This window comes from Sebastes umbrosus, chromosome 3, assembly GCF_015220745.1.
Source record: "Sebastes umbrosus isolate fSebUmb1 chromosome 3, fSebUmb1.pri, whole genome shotgun sequence".
Taxonomy (NCBI): domain Eukaryota; kingdom Metazoa; phylum Chordata; class Actinopteri; order Perciformes; family Sebastidae; genus Sebastes; species Sebastes umbrosus.
Genome location: NC_051271.1, coordinates 32,989,810 through 32,998,440, shown reverse-complemented (window position 1 = coordinate 32,998,440; position 8,631 = coordinate 32,989,810).

Sequence of the window (8,631 nt, the reverse complement as noted above, 5' to 3'; positions counted from 1 at the left end):
TTGTAGTGTACTGTTTAGCTGTAAAATTAGAAAGTTTGTGACCCAGCCGCCATGTTGAGATCAGTTGAGGAAAATACACCGCCCGCCAGCCGGAGCAAACTTTAGAATTATTATGACTATTATTTCATCCTTTTTCTGTGGTTTTGTTTTGTTTGTGTGGTTTGTTATGTCTCATGTCAAGCTCTGACCGCCACCTTGTTTTCTTAGTCTTTTCTTGGCTTGTTGTACTACTTGTAAAGTCACTGCTGTTTTGTTTTAGCACCAATAATAAAAAAAGATGAACATGAGCCAATAAAGAGAAATAAAGTGAAACAGAGATGCGAGAGAGAGGGTTTGATTGTGGGAGACAGTGAAGGGAAAGAACAGCGGGAGGAAATAAACCACATGTCCACATCTATGGAATGGATTCGATTTCATATGAGACGCTTCTGATCAGTACTGGCGGGGAGATTAAATACTAACTCACCGGCACTGTGTGTGTGTGTGTGTGTGACCACTGATTGCACTGGAGTGAGTTATGGATGTGTGTTTGTGCCTTCACACGTGTGTGTGTGGATGTGTGCATAAATTTCTTTTGTGTGCCATAGTGCATGCATGTGTTTGTGTGCGTGTAGGCAGTTTACAGTATGTGTGTGTGTGTGTGTGTGTGTGTGTGTGTGTACCCCCACATTTTCCAGGGGTAATAGTTAACTGCCAGACTGGAGTGCCACTGACAGAAATACATTGATGTGGGACAAAATTTACAACCTCCAACCTCCTCCCTTTTCCCTCACCCTTCCCCGTTCCAGCCACCCCGATGGGCCAAGGTCGACCAATTACCCTTCGCTGACCACACACACACACACACACACACACACACTCACACGAGCGCGGGGCCCGTCAGTTCGTGTGTGTCTGAGTGGAGTGTAGTGGACAGCGGCCTGGCATGCTAGATTCATGGGAAATATGTCAGCCATCAGCCTGGGCATTTCAAACAATGCCTCACAATGTGCTTGACAGCCCTGAAAAACAGCCTGGTGCTTGGAAACTGCCAGCCCATCATCTCAACTCCCTCATCTGGGCTCTCTCTGGCTCTCCATCTCCTCTCTCTCTCTCTCTCTCTCACTCTGTTTGTGTGCTCATCCCTCAGCATCTCTCTCTATATCTCATTTTCTCTCCTAATTCACCCTCCAAGCTCTCATTTTCTGTCACACACACTCTCTCTCAAACCCTATATTTCCCTTTTTACCCCATTCCCCATCCTCGGACACATCCCCAATGTTCCATTTTTTGTCCCCCTCGCTCCACAAAGGCACCTTTTTTTCTTTTTTCACAGCTTTTTTTCCCCATTCCATTCCATCCTCCGCTCCTCCATCCTGTAAAACAGCACCAGATGCCCCTTATTAGGAGCTGAGCGGCAGGTCACCCGGTAGTTAAGTACATAACACACGGCCGACGGGCACGCGCGCACACACATACACAGGGTAGTTATGTACATGATGGTATTATCTGGCCAGGCGGTGATATATCTTGGTGAGACACCAGCCCATAAAGCTGCAGGGACATGCAGTCCCCTTCTCTCCTTTCTCCTCCCCGCTCCCCTCCAGTCACACGCGGTAACAGCCGGCCCTGATTCACAGCATTCAATTTACACTGGCTCGTAACAGGAGGTGATGGGCTCTTGGAGGTTGGAGAAGGGCTATCAGACGGTAGGTGGGTATAGGCTAGAGAGAAAATGTGTGTGAGAGGAGGGAAAGTGAAAAGTGAGTTTTCAACAGGAGACAATCTCTAGATCTGAAAAGAGTGAAGCCAATGTGGAAATGCATTAAACTTGCATTCTTTCTTATAGCCAGCAGGGGGCGACTCCTCTGGTTGCAAAAATAAGTCTGATTGTATTTGTTTGTGGCTGTATTCAAAACCGTCTACTACATGCTACTAACAAACACAGTATGCAGTATATAGTACATACTGCGATTTATTTTGCAGTATGCTTGGCCAGGTTTTAGCCTATGAACAAGCTCTTAAAGCACTGGACCGAAAATACGAACTCTTACCGCTATTGCAATATTATCGAAAAATACAACTTATTGAGCTTTGACATTTTACTTTACTTTATTTTTTTGACTTTATAAGATACTGCATGGTTTAGCTCCACCAGCCCTTAAACAATTAATTCTAACAGCTCATGGTGAAGTAAGACAAACAGGATCATCAACGAGGGGAGACGGTAAATATAAAACATCGCTCGACAAGATTTATTCAAACTGCTTTTTCAGTTACAGCAACAAAACAGTGGACTGTTATCCCTACAGATATTAGAGTAATGTTTAAAAGGGTAATGTTGTCTCAGCAGGTATCTCTCTCTCTCTCTTAAATGTTCGATTTCCCTTAAATTTTCGTAAAAACTGCCAAAATTTGAAATCTACACAGCAGATTTCTCGCCTCCGAAAATTTTAGATGAGAATTTAGTGATGAAATAGCTACGAGAAATGAAAAAAACTTGCAGTTTTTGGCCACTGTTGTTGAGACCATAGACTGTGCTGTTCCCGCGCTTTGCATTGTGGGATACAGTAGGCGAGGTAGACTGGTCCGATGCATGCTGGAGATTATTTCCAAATCAGTATGACATCCGGTTATTTTTGGCCTACTGTAGATTTTGCTTTTGTTTCCTTACTGCATACTACATGCTACATTTTGGCCATATCAGTACTTACTACTCGTTAAGTATGTGGTTTCTAATACAGCCTATGAGAAAATGACGGCCAAAAACCAAGATGTCGACGGCCAAAATGCCGAACTCGAGCCATCAAAATTGCAGTCCACAAACCAAATGGTTGACCTCATGAACAATACGTCCACTTCTTATACACACTCTGTGGTTTTCACGTTAGAAAGGATTAGCAACAAACCCGGCGCTGTGGTCTGTTCCTAACAACATTGTGATTAGCAAGAGTGATTCTTCTACAGATTAGGATGAAGGAAACTTTAGAGACGTGTTGCATTTAGATTAAACGGAAGTGTAAATAGACCATTATGTAACTCTGTTGATGCCAGAATGCAACCTCAGTGTCCTCACACTCCCATTCCACACGCTTAGAAGTGTGTGTTTGTGTGTGTGTGTGCATTTGTGTGTGTATGTGTGTGTGTGTGTGCTGCCCCTTTTGTGTCTCGTGTGTGTGCATGTTTAGAAGTCTGCACACAAGTGTCAACGCGGGCACCGAAAACAATCCAAAGAACAGGCCGACCCCAATCCCATCCCCCGTATGAATATGTATCATTCCAAAAACCCTGATCCATATCTGCTCGCTGTAATTCTAAACACACACACACACACACACACACACACACTCCCTTTCACTCCATGCACCATGCTATGCATATATAAACTTATAAGTCTGTTACGGTTCAACGGCACATCTACATCTGAGAATATATTTGGGAACACATTTTTATATTTGCTTCTGCTGAAAAGCCTTTTCAGGTATTATGTGATTTTTTTTCCCTTCGCCTCAGAGAAAATTATGCACTAGTGGCTCTTAGAAGAAAATAATAATGAAAAAAAAAACATTTTTACAGCCTCTTGAACTTCTGAATAGACATGTGGTAATGTGTATTTATCATTGAATCCAAGGTCAGATGTAGCCAGCCGGTGCTTTTCCTTGGTAAGAAGAACAGAAGTATAACAAGAATATGTAAATTGTATTCATTCATTCATTACCATATTGATTTAACTGTATTGAGCATTTGCATGCATGCAAAATGTGTAAACAGGTAGTTGCACACATCATGTGCTGTTGGCTTCTTAGTGTAGTAGCTCCATCACAGTCTCCAGACATGTATTATGTGATATTGCTCCCCTGCCTATGGGCATTACAGTGATGTGCATGGTGAGAGGTAGTAAACAAATAGCATCTTGAACGTGAGCCCACTGGATTGTCGAGACATCTACTCACGCGAGTGCATCCATAGAATCATGAATGATGCGAGCTGTGTTTGTTTTTCATGGTGACGTGCCATTTAACCCTTTGAGACCCACAATCAGAGGGTTTTTTAGGGGGATACAAGGGGTCTTTAGAGGGAGATAGCAGGTCAACAGTAGATGTCACATAGAAGTGGTGTACATCATCTGAAAGCTGGGAACCTGAAGATTAATTTGAGGAATAAATTGTGAAAGTTAGAACATTATGATAGACGTATATGATGGTCATTCCCATGTTCACTTGTGTCTCATAATTTTGTTGCAGCAATTTTTGGGTTGATACCATTTGTTACACAGATTTGGTGCTAAATTAAAACATTTTTTACCACTCAAGAATTGATAAAAAATACCTCCAAAATACCACATTAAGTCACCAAAACCTTGATGAACACCATAGAAAAAGCCATGCTGTCATTTGGTATAAAAAACTTTTGACATTTGGAGATTTCTGCAAGAATTGCATTTTTTGGCGATTGGATGGCGAGCACTTCTGTTCTGGAAACTGCCCCTTATCGTCAATATAGCTAGGAAAGCCATACGTCCTCTGAATGCCCTAGGTCTCTAGTTTGTGGTTGTAAAGTTTCATGAGGCTGTGATTATCCTAGAGGTCACCACAGGTCATGATATACAGTGATGACAAATTAAAAAAAATGTTCTTATTACAATGAATTGGTTTGGCACCAATAGATTTCTTCGGTTTTCCAGTTTCATGTGATATCTGTATCTTCACTCTAGCTCTAAAACTGAACCTGCTGCAGCCTCCGAAAGACAGTAAAATCTGTCTCAGAGAGTTAAACTAGATTTATATGCCTGAATGTATCCAATCAAATGTGGCTGTATGGAAAAGGTGATGAAATGATGTGTTTACCATCAGCATGACGGATGGATATGCAGCCCGTCCGGTCCAGAGAGATATGCCAGTGTGTGTACATGTATTCCACGTATTTACGTTATTTGGATAATTGATTGCGTGCGTAAATGACAAGAGCTTTGCACACATATCACTCAGAGGCACATGGTCCGCCGAACGACGCCTGATCTTTTGACACATCGGAGTGCGAGAATGATGGATACACATGTGGGGCCCCGATAGTTGACATTCATGCTCAGCTGATAATTCATGAGCTTCATTGTGCATGGATCTCCCTATTCTCGCCAAGACTGACAGAGGACCGCAGCACCCGGGGGGAGATATTTAGCATTCAAACTTTAGCATGTGTGTTCGTTTCAAATGGTCAGTGACACACACTGCGGGGGTGATTCATATTCACAGTGTACATTTGTGCCATGCAGGTAATGGTTTCGGATGCGTGCCGGATCATTGAGATTCATTGTGTGCATGGCGCTGCAGTGCGCGGACCTGTCAATAGACGGACGGACGGGGGGGAGGAAGTGAGGGACGTGGGTCGGAGGGAGAGAGGGACCGAGCGGAGATCCGGCTGTCGTCTCTGTCATTTCTTACTCGGAGAGGGAGACCCTTGGGACCCCCCTTCAGTTGCAAATGGACACACACAAACTCACAGATGCACACAATGTAGTGGGGACAGTGTCGGTGGCAAACCAGTGAGACAATGTCCATATCAATGATACGTGCCCATCAGGAGGGCCGTCCCCCCGCTGACATATCGGCGGGCCTGCCATCGGGGCGGAAAATTGTTTATGACAAATATTTGTGAGTCGCCCCGCAATTTCTACCCCTCTAACCATTCACAGTCACATTAGCGGCGAGGAAAGAGGGAGAATAGACGGGTTTCTGTTGCAACGTCATCACAGAGATGGATGCGTGCGCAGCTAGGGTGGCAGAAAGCATTGCATGTCTAGCAAAGCCAAGCTAAAGAGCAGAGATGACAAAGAGTAGATGGATTGCAGAAAAGATGGATTGAAATGTTTAATATTCCGAGGCGATCGCATGCCTTTGCTATAAAAATAGAAGGATATTATGCACGGCGCTAGCAAAGCAGCGGGTGGTCATGGCGAGCTGTTGTGCTTCACAGATCGATAAAAATGAGCTGATCAACAACAGGTGATTGACCCACACTCTAAAGAAATATTTAGCTATATACATTTAGCAATTAAAGCGCCTTAAAATTTAAAAGTGATGCAGGACTTTGTTGCAGCTCTAAATTGCTGTAACCCCGGTCACCCCCAAGTCAAACTTCTTCTGTCTGATCTAACGTTACCCATTTCATAACAGGATAATAATAACCAAATCTCATAGTAGGGATGACACGAGAACCGATACTTTGGTACCAAATATTGCCAAAATTCTAAAAAAGTGACGGTACTCTTTTTCTACAGTACTGACGGTACCGTACGATGCCTGTAATGGTCGTTGGTAGTGATGTGACAGTGAGGAAAATTTTCCCACCGGTATATAAACTTGTGACAACGCCGGTGTTACCAATTACACCGGACATTTTACAAGAAAAGATGACGGTCAATATGTGCAGAGCGCTGACTCTGATCTTTACCGTCGGGTGGCGGTGTGTCTGGCCTCTCCGGTAGCGCTTTTGCTGCGGGGCTCCGCTGCGGGGGTCTATCTGGCGCCGCTGCTCCGTGCACACCGGCTGTGACGGCTCCATCCACCTCGCGGCGATTACCTCATTAACGTTATGGTTCCCTTATAGCGTTGGGATTAAAACGTGAAATATTGCCAAATAGGTGCGTTTGCTTTTCACTTCGACAACAAATCCTCCGCCTCCTTCTCTTACTACTCTGAGATGACGGAGCAGATGTATTCACGATCAGTTTGTAGCGTCCGTCGTCTGATTATCGATCGATAACATGTCACTGATACGCCAAAATGAACTAAATGGATCAATTCTTTTTATTTCTAGGCTACATGCCTCTGTTTTTTTATGTTCAAATGTTTTACTAAGAGTGCGTGTTGAATTACATGGGATTTATTGTTTTTTCTTTTTTACCGTGGTATTGAATTTGGTATCGAGAATCGTGGAAATTCACTGGTATTGGTATCGACTACTAGATTTCTGGTACCGTGACATCCCTATCTCATACTAATACATCATATGGTATCTGGTATTCGGACTCTGCAGGGTGCTAGCAAACTAGTCAACAAGAATGTACAAACAACGTGAAAACTACATTGATTACAGCGGTTGCTAAAGCGTTTCTGCCCCCTGAATGCGAAACCTATCTACGTGAGACAGAGTATAAAGGTCATGACACTAAAACATGAGAGGTATATGAGGAAAAAGTAAATGTGTGTAAATGATAAGGGTCTAGAATATAAAGATACAAGAAGCTTTCAGCTGTTTGTTGAAACACAACAAATGCAACCCTCCCTCCCCCCTCTTCTCACACCATCTTTTTCCGTCTGTATCTTTGTCTTTATCCCAACGTCTGCACACTCCTCTACAACGCTTTTGATGCCTCCGAGATTTGATGCCTGAAGCACCCTCCTACACGCAAACCACAAACAAACACGCGCGCAGACGTACATGGCGGATACACACACAGAACATCAACTTTCTTATGAGGCGATTGTTTTAGAGCTGCTCATCCCAGAAAGCCATCCTGGCAGCATCAATGTTTATGTTCTGTTAGAGGGGATTTTTACAGTGCATCATATTTCCGAACATCTCGGTGGACTCCTTATATTAGAGGCTGCTCCGGGTTACAGATGAGTGAGCACAAATGGAATAGAACTGAACAAGACGAGGTCGACAGGTGTGAATTAAGCATGTTTTATTCCTGTATTTCTGCATACAATTGACCTGAATATATTATCATTATACTCACAAAGTACAATAAAGGACTTGTTCAGCTAGCTGGCTACATATAATTCAGGTCTTTTTTAAGAAAAGCTTTTACAAACATTAAAGCTGCACTAATCAATATTTTGGGGATTTGGTCTGTCAATCAATTAAAATATTTCATCGCGATTAATTGCATGACACCAGTTGCCCTACACCTGATTTTGTTCACAGCATTATTAGAATGTGATATGAAATATGTTCAGCTTTAAAATGATAAGCAAAACATGTAAATGCTACCGCTACTTCTTTACACTGACTAATTAGGGCTGTCAATCGATTAAAATATTTCATTGTGATTAATCGCATGATTGTCCATAGATAATCACGATTAATCGCAAATTAATCATGCATTTTTTTTTTCTGTTAAAAATTAAAGGGAGGTATTGTCAGGTATTTGATACGCTTATCAACATGGGAGTGGGCAAATATGCTTGCTGTATGCAAATGTATGTATATATCTATTATTAGAAAATCAATTAACAACACAAAACAATGACAGATATTGTCCAGAAACCCTCACAGGTACTGCATTTAGCATAAAAAAAAGTTCAAATCATAAAATGGCAAACTCTGGGGCTGTCAAAGTTAACGAGATAATAACTCATTAACGCAAATTTGTTTTAACGCCACTGATTTCTTTAATTTTTTGGGTTGAAACAGTTTTAAAGCTAGAGTGCTGAAATCATATGAAACTAGAAAACCTGGCATGGGCATTTTCAAAGGGGTCCCTTTGACCTCTGACCTCAAGATATGTGAATGAAAATGGGTTCTATGGGTACCCACGAGTCTCCCCTTTACAGACATGCCCACTTTATGATGATCACATGCAGTTTGGGGCAAGTCATAGTCAAGTCAGCACACTGACACACTGACAGCTGTTGTTGCCTGTTGGGC